We start from the raw sequence: 20,211 nt of genomic DNA on the forward strand, positions 1-20,211 counted from the left end.
TTCACTTCTTAGATTATACAGATTGTAAGATGAGGGCCACAGTGCTGCTGAGAGAAGGTGGCAGGAATGGAGTATGGGTCTAGCTGCTTTAAGGAGGTTATTAAGGGCAGCTCTTGAAGAGGTGACATTGGAGAAGGCCTTAAGCAGGTGAGGAACCATGCAGAGATCTGGGGATAGAGCATTGAAGGCAGAGGGAACATCAGTGCAGAAGTCTCCAGATAGGAGCTTGCTGCTGTAGTCAAGGAGCAGTAGAAAGAGCAGCAGTACTGAGAAAGAGAAAGAGAAGCAAGGGCCAGGGCAGAGGTCCCTGTGGGCCACTTTAATCCTTCTGGCTGTCATTCTGCACATAATGGGAACTTCAGCTGTCAGCATCACACCTCTAGGTTACAAAGAACTCTCTGGCCACGGTGTAGTTACACTGTTACCATGAAGAGTAGAAGCTAGGAGACCGCTTTGGAGGTCTTTGTGGTAATCTGTGTGAAACAGGATGGGGTTTTGGGTTAGGATGCCAGTGGTAGAGGCAACCAAGAGTGGTTGGATTTGGATTTTGTGATTTGATGCATACTGAGAGATGCAAGTTTTATTACAAGTTAAAACTAGCTCAAGGGAACTATAAATCAGTGTTGAGAATGCCTTTCTGTTCAGAATGTTTGTACATGATGTATCTTTGAAATTCCTTAAGCTTGAGAGTGGAACTAGGCAAGGTAAGGGACAAGACTTTGCTGTATTGTGAATTCAGCTGATACTGCAGTGGTTCTCAACATATGGGTTGCCACTCCAAGGGGTCACATATCAGATATTTACATTATAGTTCATAACAGTAGCAAAATTACAGTTATGAAGAAGCAATGAAATTTATGGTTGTAGGTCACTACATGTGAAGAACTATGTATTAAAGGGTTGCAGCATTAGGAAGGTTGAGAACCACTGTGTTAATGGAACAAGGAAGACTCCGTGATAGCAGCTGTGTAAATTTCTCATCTGTAATGGTCGTTTATTTAATGTAAAAGGTGTGTCTGTAGACTGTATGCTTGGATAAGTAATATGCTGAAATCTGGCGTTCAGTGTGATTGTGTTCAACTAGACCTGTTTAATATTAAGTGTGAAATAGGTTGCAGAGGTAATAAGGAATGCAGTGGGTGCCTATCTGCTGTTATGGAAATCCATTAGCAACTTTGGCTGTGCTTGGCTGCCTTTCATTGTTACGCTTTATGGTTCATTCAAAAGCTGTATGTTAAATGACATCCATTCTACAGTGGTTTCTCAAGGCCTTACAAACAGTGAGGTTGTATTATGAGTAAACATATGTTTATTCCACATTAGTGATGGCTGTTATAGAGGTCATGGTTTGTCTTGGGTCTGTTCCCCAGCTTAGGAATGGATGTAGAGAAAGGCCTTGGGTAATGTTCTTTTTTTTTTTTTTTTTTTTAAACATTTATTTATTATGTATACAGTGTTCTGTCTGCATGTATGCCTGAATAACAGAAGAGGGCGCTACATTTCATTACAGATGGTTGTGAGTCACCATGTGGTTGCTGGGAATTGAACTCAGGACCTCTGGAAGAGTTCTTAACCTCTGAACCATCTCTCCAGCAGGTAATGTTCTTGAGCTAGAAGAACTACACTGGCTGATATAAGTGCTTGACTCTGATGGCCACTGTTCTTTGCTGCTTTAGCTAGAGGGAGACATTGAGTTAGTCCTGGTAGTTTATAAAGGGGTGCTGTGGGATATCTTTCTGTATGCTGTGAATATGTGTTGCTCTGATTGGTTGATAAATAAAGCTGTTTGGCCTATGGCAAGGCAGCTTAGAGGCAGGCAGGAAATCCAGGAGAGAGACAGGAAGAAGAAAGGAGAGGCTGAGGAGATGCTATCCCACCCTTCAGGGAGCATCATGTAATGGCACACAGGTAAAGCCACAGAACATGTGGCAATATATAGATTAATAAAAATGGGCTGAGTTTAGTTATAAGACCTAGCTAGCAAGAAAATTGAGCCATAGGCTATGGCCATGCAATTTGTAATTGATATAAGCCTCTGTGTGTTTACTTGAGTCTGAGCAGCTGCAGGACAGGGTGGGACACAGGAAAACTTCCAGCTACAAAGGGGTGCTGTGAAAAGTGGATGAAGATATTTGTGGTGGTTTGAAAGAAAATGGCCCACAAAGGGAGTGGCACTGTTAGGAGGTGTGGCCTTGTTGGAGGAAGTGTACCATTGTGAGGGTGCGCGTTGAGGTCTTTTTCTCAAGCTTTACTCAGTGTGACAATCAGTTGACTTCCTGTTGCCAGTCAAGATATAAGGACTCTCAGCTCCAGCACCATATCTGCCTGCATGCTCCCTGACATGATGTTAATGGACTGAATCTCTGAAACTGTTAAGGGAGCCCCCCCACCCCCACCCCCCATTAAATGTTTCTTTATAAGAGTTGCCATGGCCGGGCGGTGGTGGTGCACGCCTTTAATCCCAGCACTCGGGAGGCAGAGCCAGGCGGATCTCTGTGAGTTCGAGGCCAGCCTGGGCTACCAAGTGAGTTCCAGGAGAGGCGCAAAGCTACACAGAGAAACCCTGTCCCCAAAAAACAAAAACAAAAAAACCCCCAAAACCAAAAACCAAAAAAACAAAAACAAAACAAAACAAAACAAAAAAAGAGTTGCTATGATCATGGTGTCTTTTCACAGCAAAAAAAGCATAGAAACCTAAGTAAGACAGTATTCTAGACCATTAAATTGAAGTGATCCTCTCTCCTCTTCATCTCCTCCTCCTCTTCTTTCTTGTCTTTTCAAAGTTGGTTTGGGGAGTACAAAATGTAAACTTTTGGCACTTGCTCTTTGCAAAACATCAAGTCATGGTATTAATCTCCCCCACCCCCCACAATTTCTCTGTGTAACACCTCTGACTGTCCTGGAACTTGATCTGTGTATCATGCTGGCCTTGAACTCACAGAGATCTGCCAGCCTCTGCCTCCCAAGTGCTGGTATTAAAGGTGTGCACCACCACTGCCCAGTGTAAGATAGAATTTTTAGAAGCTTCTTTCCTATAGTCATTTAAAGCTTGATAAGAAGATTTAGAAACCTTAATAGCTTGCTTTGTTAATCTGATGAATATTGTGAACCTCTTTCCAGAAAAATACACATGCATGTTCAATTAAAACAATTTGTCATATTTAATAGCTAATATTTGCAAGACATAGTTTACAATGTTAAGATATACTAATGACCAAAGTAGGGAAGAGGGCCAGGAAGATGGTTTGGCAGGTAAAGGAGTTGACTTTGTAAGTCTGGCAACCTGAGTTTAATCCCTGGAATCTCTGAAAAGGTTTTGAGAACCAAGTCCACTGGTTGTCCTCTGGCCTCCACATGTGTGCCATGGCACACGCATATCCACCTACATATCATATATACAATAAATAGAATAAAAACCTATGCCAAAATATGGGATAAAACAGCAAAAAAATAGTAGAAAGGAAACATAAACTCTGAAGCCTGGCTTTCTGGAGCTTATTATATTCTGGTAGAATTAGTAAGGAGAAAGCAATAAGTAAGAATATTACCTATATGTAGGAATTTGATAAATATTATAAAAATAGAGTATTTAAGAAAGTTTAGAAGTAGGAGAAGGGAGGTAGTTGAAGCTTAAAATAGTTCTTCTAGAAAGGGTCATGTAACACGAATTGTTAGAAGGTCTTAATAATAAAATCAACACCCCCCCCCCACCCCCCCACCCCCCCCCCCCCCCCCGTATTGGGGTAAATTCTGAAAGATCAGAGAGACAGAACAAGCCACAGCTACCTCACCTTGCCAATTCCTCAGCTGATCCTGTTTCCTCAGACTGGAAACCTCTGTGTCTTCATCCAAATGGATCTCAGCTGAACTGAGATTTTAAGCCTAAAATCTTAAACAGCTCTAGTTCCTGGTTTTCATGCCTTATATACCTTTCTGCTTTCTGACATCACTTCCTGGGATTAAAGGTGTGAGTCACCATGCTTGGCTGTTTCCAGGGTGACTTTGAACTCACAGAGATCCAGATGGATCTCTGCCGTAGGAATGTTAGGATTAAAGGTGTGTGTGCCACCATTTTCTGGCCTCTATGTCTATCTAGTGGCTCTTCTGTCCTCTGACCCCAGATAAGTTTATTAGGATACACAATATATTGGGGGACACAATATATCACCACAGGGTCATATTTAACAAAAGGTGAAATGGTATAGGGGTTGGTCCTGCTTACTTACTGAAGATTGAACATTTCAGGCAGAGGGAAATGGTCAGTGGGAAGGTCCTAAGGAAGGCCCAGAGAAGTCAACACATGAGAGGAGAATGAGCAAGGGAAAGAGTATATTATCATTTTTCAGGTGCCAGAATGTTATTGTCTCGGACCTGGAGGCCAGAGTTAGAAATCCAAGTGTCAGCCGTGCGGTGGCGGTGCACGCCTTTAATCCCAGCACTCGGGAGGCAGAGCCAGGCGGATCTCTGTGAGTTCGAGGCCAGCCTGGGCTACCAAGTGAGTTCCAGGAAAGGTGCAAAGCTACACAGAGAAACCCTGTCTCAAAAAACAAAAAACAAAAAACAAAAAACAACAACAAAAAAAAGAAATCCAAGTGTCTGCAGAGGTTTTTTTTTTTTTTTTTTTTTTTTTTTGAGCCAAGAGAGGAGTCTGTTCTAAGCTTCTCTCTGGCCTTGTCAGGACATTTACTGTTGTATTAATGGTTCACTCCAGCCAGATGTTCTTGTCTTGACCTACTTATATGTGCAAGGACAACCTTTACAAAATAGGACACATTTACAGAAGTTCAGGGTCAGGACTCTTTTGGAGGACCAATATTTAGCCTCTGTCATCTGACTTGTCACCTAAGACAGATACAAAATATGCTATGTACTGGGAAGGTGGTAGGAGCTAGTAGCTAGGTTTCTGGTGTTCCTAGGGGCCATTAAAAGAATGGACATGCTATAATTTGTTTATTATGTATACAGTGTTCTGTCTGCATGCCAGAAGAGGGTGCCAGATATCATTACAGATGGTTGTGAGCCACCATGTGGTTGTTGGGAATTGAACTCATGACCTCTGGAAGAGCAGCTAGTGCTCTTAACCGTTGAGCCATCTCTCCAGCCCTATAATTTGTATTTTAAAAGGAACAGTAGACATAAGGAGAGGCTATAGGAGTAACAAACCACGTGAAGAATGGTTGTGGCATAAATCAGGGTGGTGGTAGTGTGGTTTGTGAAATGTTTGACTTCTGAATGCATTCAAAGCACAGTTAATAGTAATTTCTGATGGATTTTGATGTAGAATGGGGGAAGAGGGGTCAAATGTGAGTCTCAAGTTTTGGTATTTAGCTATTTTGCAGGTTACAAACTGACCTGGGGTGGACTGATTTAGATGCCCTTGACTAGATTTTAATTTAAAATTTTCTAATTTTAAATTGGATGGAATTGTGCACACTACAGTTTGGAACACTGAATCAGGATTCCCTTGAGCACAGGAGTCAAGTCTGGGCAACCTAGTACAACCCTGTCCAAAAATCATAAAATTAAATAAATAAAAAGGCTTACTTTTGGCCACATTACGTTTAACATTAATGGCAGATACCCAGCTGGAGCTGCTGAGTAGATATTAAAGAGAATCTGGAATTCAAATGAGAAACTTGAATGGGAGATGTGCAGTTGGGACTTCATGGCAAATGTCATTCAAACTGGGAAATTGGAAGATAGAGTAATCATAGCATGTGTATGGAGCTATAAAAAACAAGTCCTTGGAATATTAAAATCAGCAACACAAATCAAGATGAGGTTAGCAAAGGAGGAAAACAAAAGATTGTAGACTATAGTCTGTCAAATCATACAAGACAGACATTTTCAAAGACTGCTAAATCAGGACAGATTTGGACTGAGAATTGGATTGATAGATGGGATATAGTGGTGTGTGGGACTCAGAGAGGATCTCTCGGCAAGATTATATCAGTGGAGTACTTGGACTAAGAACCTTAATGGGCTGGGTGGTGATGGAGCATGCCTTTAACCCCAGCACTCAGGAGGCAGAGGCAGGCAGATCTCTGTGAGTTTGAGGCCAGCCTGGACTACAGAGTGAGTTCCAGGACAGCCAGAGCTACACAGAGAAACCCTGTCTGGGGTGGGGAGGGTGGGGGAGTTGGGGGAGCAGAACCTTACTGCAGTGGGTTAAAAGTGGATGTGAGCTGTGAAGAGAATAGAGAGCAAGGCTGGCTGGAGCCAGTAGAAATTTGGTGGAGACCTTTTGTTTGTTTTGTTTTCGAGACAAGGTTGCTTTGTGCAGTTTTGATGCTTTTCCTAGAGCTTGCTCTGTAGACCAGGCTGGTCTCGAACTCAGATCCATCCGCCTGGCTCTGCCTCCCGAGTGCTGGGATTAAAGGTGTGCACCACTGCTGCCTGGCTCGACTTTCTTGTTGGTTTTTTTTTTTTTTAAAACAGGGAAATAACACTATAGAAATATCACTGCTTCAGACTTGTTTGTGATTTCAGGGGAGTAATGCATCCCTGGAATCTCTCTGTGAACTGCAGTTTAAAAGCTCGAGGTCTATAACTCTTCAGTTAAGCCATGGGGCAGCTTCAGATTTACTTCTGTTATGCTCATAAGTTCTTTGGTCTGGTAATTAGACTTCAAGGAATGAGAATGAGAATTCCTGTCTTTAACTTTCTTTGTAAGAAGTAGACGTTGGTACAAGTCACCTGCCTTACACTTAATTTTTTTTTTACATTTAGTACTTACCCAGGCACCATTTTCATGAATTTCGTCTTTGTCACAACCCTATACTGTAGATCGTTTTTAATAATTACTTACTGCTGGGTGTACTGGTGTTCAGGCTTATTCTTAGCAGAGATAGGTGGATCTCTGTGAGTTTGAGGCCAGTCTGATATACAAATTGAGTTCTAGGCCAGATAGGACTACATAGAAGTATTTTTAAAATCTTTATTTTTTAGCCTAGCGGTGGTGGCGCATGCCTTTAATCCCAGCACTTGGGAGGCAGAGGCAGGCAGATCTCTGTGAGTTCGAGGCCAGCCTGGTCTACAGAGAGAGATCCAGGACAGGCACCAAACTACACAGAGAAACCCTGTCTCGAAAAAAAAAAAATGAAAAAGAAAAAAAAATTTTTTTTTGATTGAAAGCAGATCCCCCCCACCATACAATGTATTGATTGTGGTTTTCCCTCCCCCAACTCTCCCAGACCCTCCTTGCCTCCCTTCCTGTCCAAATCCACACCCTTTCTCTCTTACTGGAAAGCAAACTGTATGTAAAAAAGAAATAATAAACAAACTGGAATAGGACCAAACAAGAAAAAAAGCTAAAGGAAAAGCACACAAAAAACATACAGATGCAGAGACACACAACACTGGCACACACAGAAATCCCATAAAAACACAAAACTGGAAACCATAATATATACACAAAAGACCTGTACAGTTAAAAAAAGGCCCTGACAAAGCACAAAGCATTATGAGACCAAGAACCCTCACACATACCATTGAATTGTTGATTATCTGCTGCTGAGCACAGGCCCTGCCATTAACAGTGGTTTGTATATGCATTGAGACTCCATTGGAGAAAACTAAGTTTTCCTTTGTGAGCAGCTGTCAGTTGTAGATAGCTTTTGGGTTAGGGATGGTGTAGCCATAAGTTTTCTCCAGTCCCGCCTGGCCCTGTTGTCCTGTGGCCACTTATAAAATAATCATTCAGAGGCTTAATATTATTTACAAACTGTGGCCTATGGCAGGCTTCTTGCTAGCTAGCTCTTATAGTTTAACTCAGCCCATAACTGTTAATCTGTGTATCACCACATGTTCCATGGCTTTACTAACATCCCTTTACATGTTGTTCCTAGGATAGCAGTCTGGCGTCTTCCTCTCCTTCCCTTTCTTCTCTCTGTATATCTGCTTGGATTTCCCACCTGCCTCTAAGTTGCCTTGCCATAGGCCATTGCAGCTTTGTTTATCAACCAATCAGAGCAGCATAATTCACAGTGTACAGAAAGACATTCCACAGCAGGATGGTGGCTTGTGTCTGCTTGTTTCAGCACTGGGACCCCATCTGTCTTAGACCCTTGCAGGCCCTGTGCATGCTGCCACAGTCTCTGTGGTGTTTGTTGGTCCTGCTGTGTTCCTTGGTGTCCTCCAACTTCTCCAGCTCTTACAACCTTTTCTGCCTCTTCTTCCACAGGGTTCCCCGAGCTCTGAGGGGAGGGATTTGACTGAGACATCACATTTAGGACTGAATGTTTCAACATCTTTCACTTTCTGCATATTGTCCAGTTGTGGGTCTAGGTATTTGTTCCCCTCTACTGTAAGAGGAACCTTCCCTGATGATGGCTGAGCAAGACACTGATCTATGAGTGTAGCAGATATTCATTAGGAGTCAACGTTATTGCTATGTTCCTTTAGCAGAACAGTAGTATTTAGTTTCCCCCTAGATCCCTCACCTGTCTCGTCTCATGTTCTTGGCCACCTGAGCCATGTCAGGGATGGGTTCTCTATCTCATGGAGTGGACCTTAAATCCAGTCAGTGGTTGGTGACTCCCACAAGCTTTGTGCCACTGTTGCATCAGCATATCTTGTAGGGAGGTCACCATTGTAGCTGAGCTGGTGTTTACCTTTCTCCTTTGGTAGCATGCAGAGTACCCTCCAGTACTAAGGACACTAGCCTATAGGAGTGAAATTTTAGGGGTGTGTGTGTGTGTGTGTGTGTGTGTGTGTGTGTGAGAGAGAGAGAGAGAGAGAGAGAGAGAGAGAGAGAGAGAGAGAGAGAGACAGAGACAGAGAGAGAGAGAGACAGAGAGAGAGACAGAGAGAGACAGAGAGAGAGACAGAGAGAGACAGAGAGACAGAGAGAGAGTGGGAGAGAGAGGAGAGAGAAGAAGGTGTGTTTTCTTAAGCCATGACTTGCATGTGGAGGTCAGAGGACACCTTATGATAATGGTTCTCTCTTTCCACCTGTATGTGGGTTCTGGAGATTGAACTCTGATTGTCGGGCTTACCTTTACCCACCCAGCCTGCTATTTGTCAGCTTGAGAAAGGTATTTTATCTGTCATTTTAAAACTAGGCAGAGAGATTCCCAGGACGATGTAGCAGTTGACAGTGGTACTGGAAGTGGGCTGCAGAGGGAAGCTTCGGCTGTGGTCTGAGTCTGCTTTAGCACTGCGCACACTGTGCCATCTCCTTACACTACTTTATGGAGGGTGTTGATAAATAGTGAATGTGGAGTAGGAGAGTGAGGTGAGGGCAGGTGAAGGACAAATGACGCTGGGGAAGCCGGTGAGGTTTTCGTGTTAAAGAGTCTGTAAAGAGAAGCGGCGTCCTCCTGGATGGAGCTCAGGTGATACAAGATGAACATAGGAAGATGATAGCGGTTCTAAGGCAGTGGTTCTTAACCTGTGGGCTGTGACCCTTTGGAGAGAGGGATCAAACAGCCTTTCACAGGGGGTCAGCTATCTTGCATATGAGATATTTACATTACAACTCATAACAGCGAAAATTACAGTTATGAAATAGCAACAAAACAATTTTATAGTTGGGGGTCACTACAGCATATTAAACATAAGAGGGTCACAGCATTAGGAAGGTTGAGAACCACTGTCCTAAGGACTTGTGGATAATAGTAGAAAGGTGTAATAATTCTGTTCTAGTGTATAAGGATCGTTGACTGGCACAGAAATCTACCTTTTCTTTTTGTAGTGGGGAAAATAGGTCTTCACCTGCATCTTGTTTTTGGTTACTTTGACAGCAGGGTTTCCTGTTTTGGTGTGCCCTCGAAGGCATTGTTCTCTTGGATTAGATGACCTAAATTACTGGCTGTTTACTGTGGAGCATTTCAAGTATGCTTTTGAGGCTCTTGAGTTAAAATGGAGGATTCACAGTCAAAGAGGCCTGAGGAGCAGTCACGCTTCTCCAGCTCCTATCACACACAGTTTTAATTAATTAATTAATTAGTTAATTTTTTTTTTTAAATTTTCGGTTTTTCGAGACAGGGTTTCTCTGTGTAGCTTTGGAGCCTGTCCTGGAACTCGCTCTGTAGCCCAGGCTGGCCTCGAACTCACAGAGATCCTCCTGCCTCTGCCTTTAATCCCAGCACTCGGGAGGCAGAGCCAGGTGGATCTCTGTGAGTTCGAGGCCAGCCTGGGCTACCAAGTGAGTCCCAGGAAAGGCGCAAGGCTACACAGAGAAACCCTGTCTCGAAAAACCAAAAAAAAAAAAAAAAAAAAGAAAGAAAATGAAATGAAGCCATTGTTTGGATTGTTTGTTGGTGTAGAAGGATAACTCAGGAGCCTGCTTTTCTCAGAGTAAGATTTCTCCCTCAGCCATCTCTGTTGTATATTTTGTTTGTTTTCTGTTAAATAAAGCTTGCCTGGAGATCAGAGGTTGGTGCTAGCTACTAGTTACCCATAGAGGCCAGGTAGTGGTGGCACATACCTTTAATCCCAGCACTTGGGAGAAGGAAGCAGGAAGATCAGGACGTCAAGGCCACCCTGTGCTACATGAGATTGAAATAGCTGGGCAGTGGTGGTGTGCACCTTTAACCCCATCACTAGGGAGGTGGAGACAGGATCTCGGCCCCCTTTAAGAACTCAATAGTGGCTACTGCTCTGCTTCTCTGATCTTTCAGCTTCTTCACCCTTGCTTGATATCTGACTTTGGGTTTTTATTGATAACACTAATTAGGATTGTGCTTCACATCTCAATTCTTGTATGTTCCTGGAACTATGGAGACCAGACTGGCCTGGAACACTCAGAGATCTGCCTGTCTCTCTGCCTCCTAAATGATGGGATGAAAGATGTGTATTTTTAAAAAAATATTTACCTATTTTTATTTTACACATGCCTGCATGCATGTGTGTGCACCATGTGTGGGTAGTACCTGTGGAATGTCTGTTGGATCCCCTCTAACTGGAGATAAAGACGGTTGTGAACTGCCAAGTGGGTGCTTGGGAACCAAATTGGGGGGTGGGGATTGTGCTCTGCAAGAACAGCAGTTGCTCTTAATAGTTTATCTCCAGCCCTTCCTTATTCTAAGTGGGTTTTTTGTTTGTTTTTTGTTTTTAATGAGATGGCTTCTTGCTACTGTGCCCAGCCTAGTCTCCCAACTGATGGATTCAAATGAGCCTTTTATTTCAGACCTCACTAATAGTTAGGACTACAAACATGTGCTACTGTGACCTGCTGTCTACGTCTTGATTCTGAAATTGTATTTATTTTGGTGCTGCTTTGCAATATCTAGGACAACATTGCAGTAGAAATACAAGATGTGTGTTTGCTTTAGCAACACATATACTAAAAATTGGAATAATATATATGATTAGCATTACTCCCACGCAAAGATGACATGTAAATTCATGAAGCGTTAAAAAAAATACAAGGTGAGCCTTATTGTGAACCATATATGTAATTTTTATTTTCTAGTAGCCACATTAGAAAAAGATGAAAGAGCCAGGCCTGATTCTAGCACTTAGGAAGCAGAAGCAGAGAGACAAGGGTTGCAGAATATCCCTGACACCATGGCAAGTTCCAAGCTAGCTTCATAAGACCCGGTCTGAGTAAAACAAAAAAAGATTGAATTTAAATGTAGTAATATGTTTTATTGCAGGTTTAGGTATGGTCTTGCTGGAGGCAGTACGCATGTCACTGGGGTGGGCTTTGAGGTTTCAAAAGCCTATGCCATTCCCAGTGTCTTTTTTTCTGCCTTGTGCTTGTGGATCAAGATGTGAGCTCAGCTACTGCTCCAGCATCATGCCTGCCTGCCTGCTGCCTAGCTCCTCACCATGATAGTCATGATAGTCTAACCCTCTGGAACTGCGAGTCCCAAATTAAATGCTTTTTCTTTAAGCTGCCTTCATCATGGTGTCTTTTTTCCCCCCAGAGCAATAGAAAAATAACCAAGATGTACACACACATTCACGCTCGCTCTGTCTCTTTCTCTCTCCCTCACCTAATATGTCCAAAATATAACTTTAACTATAGAATTAAAAAAATTAGGAACCGTAAAGATTAGGCACTTCTGGGGGGCGCTCACCAACCTAAGACAGAGCACCTGTGTGGCCTGTGCAGGCATCTCCATGACGGGTAAGGTGACCTGCTGACGTCCCATGCAACCTAAGTCAGAAGCTCATTTTTTAGTAAAAGGGGGATCTGTAGGGCCCCGCCCCCCCCCTTTTGGGTAACTGTTGCCTTGCTTTCTGACCTTGACCTTGATATCCTCCCTATGCTAATTCCCTGAATGCTTAAGGGAAGATCCTTGTATGTATATCCTGCATAATGGGCGTTAACAGCTTACATGCAAGATTGTAAAACATCTGTAGCGAACTTATGCCCTCTGGGGTTCTCCCATTGTGCTGTAAGCCTGTATTTAAGACCTCCTTCAATAAATGGCATTAGGCATTCAAAAACAAAACAAAACAAAACAAACAAAGAAGCCAAAAAAAAAAAAAAAAAAAAAAAAAGAAACTTAAAAAAAAAAGATTAGGCACTTCTAGGTCCTTTAATAAAGTGTTTTTTTTTTTTTTTTTTTTTTTTAAGCAGGAGGTAGAGAGTAGTTACATCTGCACTATTAAAGATCTGAAGCAGACATGGCCACATATTAACATTTGTTAAACTTTAGTGGTGTATGCATGCTATCTCATAGTATTCTTTAACAGTTATCTATATGTTATGTTTCATGGAAAAAAATGTATGGATATGTAAAGTTGATAATGAAAGATTAAAATGTGAATAAAATAATTATTTGCTAAGTTATAAATGCTGAAGGGGACATTGTGCTTGCACATTTACTTACCTATCTATTATACTTCCATTTACTAGTGAGTTTCAGAAAAATGAAAAGTTATTTTCAGTATCTGCTTTGTGTGGATAAAACTTCTTATGAAAGACACACCATCTGGATGCAATTTAATTCAGTTCTAGTTTATTGCCAAAGAATGGAATATTTCTTGAACATCTCTGGACAGATGTTTGATTTGTAGATTTTTAAATTGAGGTGTCAAATACTAACAATTTTGGAGTTTAAGAGTTTTAAAACCTTCTTGTGGTAATTCAGTCAACAAAATTCCTCTTTTATTATTTATTAGATACTGTATTAAAGGTGCAGACAAGATGTTCACTTAATGTAAATAAGTTTTTTTTTCTTTTAAAGAAGCATTTCTTTTCCTTCTAAACTCTGTTTTTTTCTTACTGAATTTCTCAAGACAAAAGTACTTACCAAAGCAAGGCATACAATCTTGTTAACTCTTTTGCTTGATTCTTGCGAAGTTTAAAGATTTTTTTTCTTGTGTAGAAATGATTAACGAATCAATTGGTGTGTATTAGAAATAGGTAGGTAAATAGAGGCTGTGCATGTAGAGGTAAATAGAGAGAGACGGTGAGAGAGAGAGAGAGAGAGTGGTAGGTAGGTAGATATATAGAGGCTGTGCTTGTAGAGGCCAGGAGTCAACCTTGGGTGTTGTTCCTCAGATGTCCACTTTTTTTTTTAAATTTAATTTTAAAAAGATGTGTGTCTGAGCATGAGTTTGTGTGGGTGCAGTGCCAGTGAAGGCTGGAACAGGGTGTTGGATCTCTTGGATCTGGAGTTGAGGATGATTTTGTGGGTTCTGAGAATTGATCTTGGGTTCTTTGGACAAGCAGCAGACATTCTTCACGACAGAACTACTGCTCCAGTGCCACCCTCACCCCTGCACCTCTGCTTTTTTGAGACAAGGTAACTCACTGGGCCTGGGGTTTGCAGGTTTGGCTAGGCTGACTGACGGAAAACCCAGGGATCTGCCTGTCTCTGCTTCCCAAACACTAGGATTTGTGTTCTACTATACTGAATTTTTTTTTTTATCATCATCATTACTATTTTGATTTTTCTTTCCTCTTTTTTTCTTTTTTCTTTCTTTCTTTCTTTCTTTTTTTTTTTTTTTTTTTTTAGTTTTTCGAGACAGGGTTTCTCTGTGCAATCCTGGCTGTCCTGGAATTCACTCTGTAGACCAGGCTGGCCTTGAATTTACAGAGATCTGCTTGTCTCTACCTCCTCATGCTGGAATTAAAGGCATACACTACTACCATCAGGCCTCTAGTTTTTTATTTTTGGTGATGAGGATCAATATCAAGTCCCTACGCTTACACAGCAAGCACTTTAGAAACTGAGTGATCTCTGCAGCCCCGGAAATGACTTTATTTTTAACCTCTTAAATTATCACATATTTGTTCATACTTATATGGTAAATTATGGCAGTTCAGCAGTTGAATATTGTGGTAGTTACTTTTGTGTTACTGTGACAACAGTACCTTGTGGTTGATATATTGTGCACCCCAATAAACTTATCTGGGGGTCAGAGAACAGAACAGCCATTAATATTAATCATAGAGGTTTGGCAGTGGTAGCACAAGCCTTTAATCCTAGCATTCCAGAGGCAGAGATCCGTCTGGGTTCTCTGTGAGTTTAAGGCCACATTGGAAACAGCCAAGCTTGGTGACACACGCCTTTAATCCCAGGAAGTAATGGCAGAAAGCAGAAAGGTATATAAGGTCTGAAAACCAGGAACTAAAACTGGTTAAGCTTTTAGGCTTTTCACAGCAGTCAGCTGAGATCCATTTGGATGAGGGCACAGAGGCTTCCAGTTTGAGGAAACAGGATTGGCTGAGAATTGGCAAGGAGAGGTTAGCTGTGGCTTGTTGTGCTTCTCTGATCTTTCAGCATTCACCCCAATACCTGGCCCCGAGTTTGTTTTTTTTTTTTTTTTTTTAAATTTATTTATAAGACCTTTTAAGATGTATGCTACAGTACCTCCCTTTTTTTCTAGAAAAAAAAAAGGATTTTTTTTTTTTTTTTGTGACTCATTTGCTGTGGGTGTGTGTGTGTTGAGGCAGCACAGATCATGCTGGCCAGATGTGTGATGGAAGCGATTCACATCATAAGGGATAAAGAGATTGTGAGAGGGAGGGGGTGGTCGAGGGGGTGGTCAGGTATAACAGTTAAAAGGCCTGCTTCTACTGACCTGTTTTGGTCAGTTAAATCCTACCTCCTGACATTTCTACAGCCTCTCCAAATAATACCTCCAGCTGGGGAACTGTTAGGATTCTGCACACGCTCAGCTCGTGGTCTTGTCTGGTGCCTTACATCATCACTGGGCGACTATGTACTGCCTTAAAAAGGTGGACACAGACCCCACGCTCTCTGCGCCTCTCTTCCTGTGTTCCCTCTCTCTGTTACCTCTGCCAGGCCTGGCTTCTCCTTCCTATCCCCTCTTCTTTCTTTTCTTTTCTTTTCTTTTCTTTTCTTTTTCGAGACAGGGTTTCTCTCTGTAGTTTTGGTGCCTGTCCTGGATCTCGCTCTGTAGACCAGGCTGGCCTCGAACTCACAGAGATCCGCCTGGCTCTGCCTCCCGAGTGCTGGGATTAAAGTCGTGCGCCACCACCGCCCGGACTTCTTCTTTCTAATAAAGCCCATTCTAACTCTGTGGCTGTGACTCTTCCGCCGACCAACCAGCGCCGTTCATCCTTTCAGGAACAAGTTCACAATATAAGCCTGTCAGGTTAGACATTTCAGAGTTAAACAGTAGCAATATATAGTGTATAATGATCAGGTTAGGGTAATTAACATTTCCCTTTCCTCAGACAGGGATCATTTCTATGTTTGGGAAACTTTGGGCTCTTCTTATAATTACAAGGTTTTTTTTTCTTTTTTTTCCCCCAGAGCTGAGGACTGAATCCAGGGCCTTGCGCTTGCTAGGCAAGCGCTCTACCACTGAGCTAAATCTCCAAACCCTTGAATATTTTGTAATTATGAATTGGAAGTTCCCCATCTCTGCTGTGCTATTGAATACTAGCCCTAGTTTCTCCTGTCTTTTGAGCTTTGGTATTTGACGTTTAGTATTTAATATTTAAGGCTGGGCAGAGGTGGAGCAATACTATAATCCTAGCACTCTAGAGGCAGAGGCAGGTGGATCTCTGTGAGTTCGAGGCCAGCCTGGTCTACAGAGTGAATTCCAAGACAGCCAGGGCTACACAGAGAAACCCTGTCTCAAAAAACCAACCAACTAAACAAACAAAAAATTTAAGAAGATTTGTTTATTTTATTACTTTATGTGTATGAGTGTTTTGCCTGCATGTGTGTATGTATACCACATCTGTACCTGATATCCATGAGGGTCAGAAGAGGGTGTTAGATTCCCTGGGACTGGAGTTACAGATGCTTGTGAGCTGCCATGTGGGTGCCATGAATTGGACCTGGGTCCTTGGAAAAGCAGCCAGTGCTTTTAACTGCTGCCAACTCTACAGCTCCTCCTCTCAGTTTTAGTGCCCATTTTACAACCCTTATCTTTCTTCTCTTCCCTTCTTTTTCTCTAGCAGTTACTATTCTACTTTTGTAAAATCAACTTTTTTGGCTTCTGTAAATTAGTGTGAACATGCTGCATTGTCTTTCTGTGCTTGGTTTATTGCACTTAATATAGTCTAATAATCTCTTCTAGTTCTGTCTATGTTGTTGCAAATGACAGAATTTCAATTTTTAAATCGCTAAATAACATTCCATTATGTATGGGTATCACATTTTCTTTATCCATTCATCTGTCATAGGTTGAGCCCATATGTTGATTCTTGTGAATAGTGCTGTAATAAACAAGAGAATGTAGTCATTCTAACTCTACCCTTTGTGAAACTAGGTCTTGCTCTGTAGCCCAGGCTGTGCTAGGAATATTGGCGTGTGTACCTCATTCCTGCTACCTATAGTATATTAAAATGCACCATTTTATCACATGCTTATGATTTCCATATAATTGTGTGTTCAGTGTCACTATAACCTTCCATGATCTTCACAAATGTAAGAACTGTTACTTCCAAAGAGGAGGAATGTAAATACACAGCTTGTGTGTAGTAGGGTTTTAAGTGAACACCTGTGCTGTTGTTACTGGGTAGCATTTCCATTTAGATTCAGGTGTTTTTTTTGTTTTGTTTTTTTTGTTTTTGTTTTTGTTTTTTTTTGAGACAGAGTTTCGCTGTGTAGCTTTGGTGCCTGTCCTGGATCTCGCTCTGTAGACCAGGCTGGCCTCGAACTCATGGAGATTAACCTGGCTCTGACTCCTGAGTGCTGAGATTAAAGGCATGCGCCACCACCGCCTGGCTTGCAGTTTTGTCCAAAATATTCGATGCTTCTACAGTGTGGAAAATGCATGTTTGTGTTACTGAGAAAAGCTCTAGTGATCCATGATCCATGGGCAATGATGTTTTCCCAGGCAAAGGTAAAGTGTTTGTCCTATGTCAGATACTGCACCCTGTGACAGCACCTTCCTTAAGCATCATGATGGCATTTGAAACATGAGTATTCTCTTCCTTACAGATGAAGACATTGTTTGCAAAACAACATTGCCTCCTACATGTATTTTCATTTCTCTTGGGTGTATACCTACAAGGGAAATTGTAGATTTATGCCAGGCCTCTGCATCAGCGTTTTGAGGAACTGCCAAACTGATTTTCATAGTGACTCACATCATTTACCTAAACTAGTTTCACCTAGGAAGAGAAGGTCTCAGTTGAGGGATTGCCTCCAACAAATTGGCCTATGGGTGTGTCTTTGTGACATTTCTTGGTTAATGATCGATATGGCCCATTCCACTGTGGGTCATACCACTCCTGGGCAGGTGGGCCTGGGCTGAATAAGAAAGCAAGTTGAGCAAGCCATAAAAAGCAAGCCAGTCAGCGGCATTCCCCAGTGGTGTCTGTTTTAAGCTCCTTTCTTGAGTTCCTGCCTTGACTTTCTTGAGTGATGAGCTGTTAATATAAGCTGAATAAACTAAACCCCTTTCTCTCTTCCAAGTTTTGGTCAGCATTTTATCACAACAAAAAGCAAATCGGGTTGGCGAAGGTTCCAGTTTTCCTACATCATCTAATACTTGTTACCTGTATAGCCTGGGTGTGTGTGAGTTGATTTGTTTTCTTACGATGTTGCAAATCTGTATTTTCTTGTCCTTATTGGCTCATTGCTATCTTCTTTTGAGTTTTTTGATATTTTTAAGAATACAAATCTGGGCTGGGCGGTGGTGGCGCACACCTTTGATCCTGGTACTCGGGAGGCAGAGCCAGGCAAATCTCTGTGAGTTCAAGGCCAGCCTGGTCTAGATCCAGGACAGGCACCAAAACTACACAGAGAAACCCTGTCTTGTGGTGGTGCTGGGGGGTGGGAATACAAATCTGATTTTATTTTTCACATGGTAAAACATTACTCACTTCTTAGCCTGACCAACTGTTCCTTATCTAATTTTTCAGGCTTCATTTTTGCTGGGATTTGAAAATGTCCAAAAAGACTAATGTGTTTAAGATTTGTTCTTTAACTTGTGGTCATGGGAATGGTAGGACTTTTAGGAGATAGGGTCCAGTGGAAGGAAGTTAGATCATTGGGAAAATGTCTGGGAGAGGAATATTGGGACACTAACTAGCCCCTTCTTTTGTCTCTGTCCCTAGCCTGTAAAGTGAACAGCCTTTTCTGCCACACACTCTCACCAGAGTGTGCTGTATGCCATGAAACTGTGAGCCCAATAAATCTTTCTCTCTAAGGTCTGATTGTTTTAAGTATTTCGTCATGTGATGGAAAGTTGACTGACACAGTTTAGACATGATTTCCTTCGGGGAGCTGAAGTACCATTATTACCATTTGCTTCACTGTATTATTAATTGTTCATCACAGGGTCCATGGTTGACTAAAGGAATAAATACATAGAGGACTGTTGGTTTAAAACAAGACCAAACACATTTCACTTTAAAACAATTCTCTATGAGGTTTAATTGGTCCTGGGGCAGTGTTGGCTAATTTTTGTGTACCTTTGCTTCCAGTGTTCCTGATGGTACTTGAATAGCAGCTTGCAGAGAGCCACATCCCCTCCCCCCCATTTCTATGTGTAACAGCTTTGGCTGTCCTGAAACTTTGTAGACCAAGCTGGCCTCAAACTCACAGAGATCTGCCTGCCTCTGCCTCCTCAGTGCTAGGATTAAAGGCATGCGCCACCACTGCCCAGTGAGCTACACATTCTTGTTGTTGTATAACATTTCCTCTCTAGAGCAGTGGTTTTCAACCTTCCTAATGCTTCCACTCTTTAATACTTAATGTTGTGGTGACCCCAATCATGAAATTATTTTCATTGCTACTTCATAACTGTAATTTTCCTACTTTTGCAAATCATAAATAGTTGATATTCAGGATATCTGATGTGCACCCCCACAAGTTGAGAACTGCTGCCCTAGAGATAAGAGAGATGAAACCTGTCTGCCCTCTGAGGCCAGGGCTGAGTTCAGAAGGGCATGCAGAGGCAGGTGTGGGAAAGGAGAAGGGAGCCTCAGTGTTAGTGAGAAGCACAGAGCTCTGGGAAATAGGCTCCTAAGATAAGTATCTGGCAGCTGGTGGCAGAGGTCTGTTTGACTTAGAGTTTTGCTTGAGAATAAATACTTTGCTTGAGAATAAATACTTTTTGTTCTTCAATTATAGGTTGGATACTTTTAATACTGTATAGAAAATATCATGGGTGGGTTTCAAGAAGGACCTTTTTTATTTCGTGTGTGTGTGTGTGTGTGTGTGTGTGTGCGCGCGCGCGCGCGCACGCATGTGATGCAACATATGTGTTAATATCATAAGACACCTTGTGGGAATCAGTTCTTTCCTTCACCCCAAGTGTCCTGAAGACTGAACTTAGGTGTCTGGGTTGGTGGCAGGCTTCTTTACCTGTTGAGCCAGCACACTGGCCCTAGGTCCTTTTATTTCTTACCCGAGAGTAGATGGCACCCTATGCTTTTCCAGGGATACACAAATCTAAACTGAATGTAGATTGTTTCTGTGGTTGGACCTGACTGAGGTCAGTCTCCTTTAGGGTTTTCTAGATAACACACAGTCTTTGTGTGTTTGTCCTCTAAACCCGCTGTGGTTTGCAGACAGGAGAGTTCAGTCGTTGTTTACTTTAGTCAGCTCTCTGGGCTTTCAGTCCCTTGGCTCTTCTGTGCCTGGGCTTTGGCTAGCTGAAAGATTATGCCAATGTTTAATGTTTAATAGGCAAAGGGGTAACTAAACTTTAGAAGGCAAAATACGAATTTCCCATGAGTCTAGGTCATTCAGACAATTTGGACTCCTAATCTTTCTTTATGTAGCCTCATTTCTCCATAGCATTATGTAAAAGGAGGCAAAAAAGAGTTGGTTTCATGACGAAGACATCATTTGGATGTGTAGTTTTGGAGAAATAAGA

The 20,211-nt window shown here is 42.0% G+C and overlaps 1 protein-coding gene and 1 non-coding gene across 6 annotated transcripts in view; both read left to right on the plus strand.

The window, feature by feature from the left end:
• Rere (arginine-glutamic acid dipeptide repeats) overlaps positions 1 to 20,211 on the plus strand; it is a 359,917-nt gene that overhangs the window by 23,487 nt on the left and 316,219 nt on the right. The gene's annotated exons all lie outside the window — the stretch shown is intronic.
• LOC131905404 (U6 spliceosomal RNA) lies at positions 11,264 to 11,369 on the plus strand. The gene has a single exon (XR_009377919.1). It is a non-coding gene; the product is annotated as a U6 spliceosomal RNA (small nuclear RNA).

Source organism: Peromyscus eremicus, chromosome 2 (assembly GCF_949786415.1).
Source record: "Peromyscus eremicus chromosome 2, PerEre_H2_v1, whole genome shotgun sequence".
Classification (NCBI taxonomy): Eukaryota; Metazoa; Chordata; class Mammalia; order Rodentia; family Cricetidae; genus Peromyscus; species Peromyscus eremicus.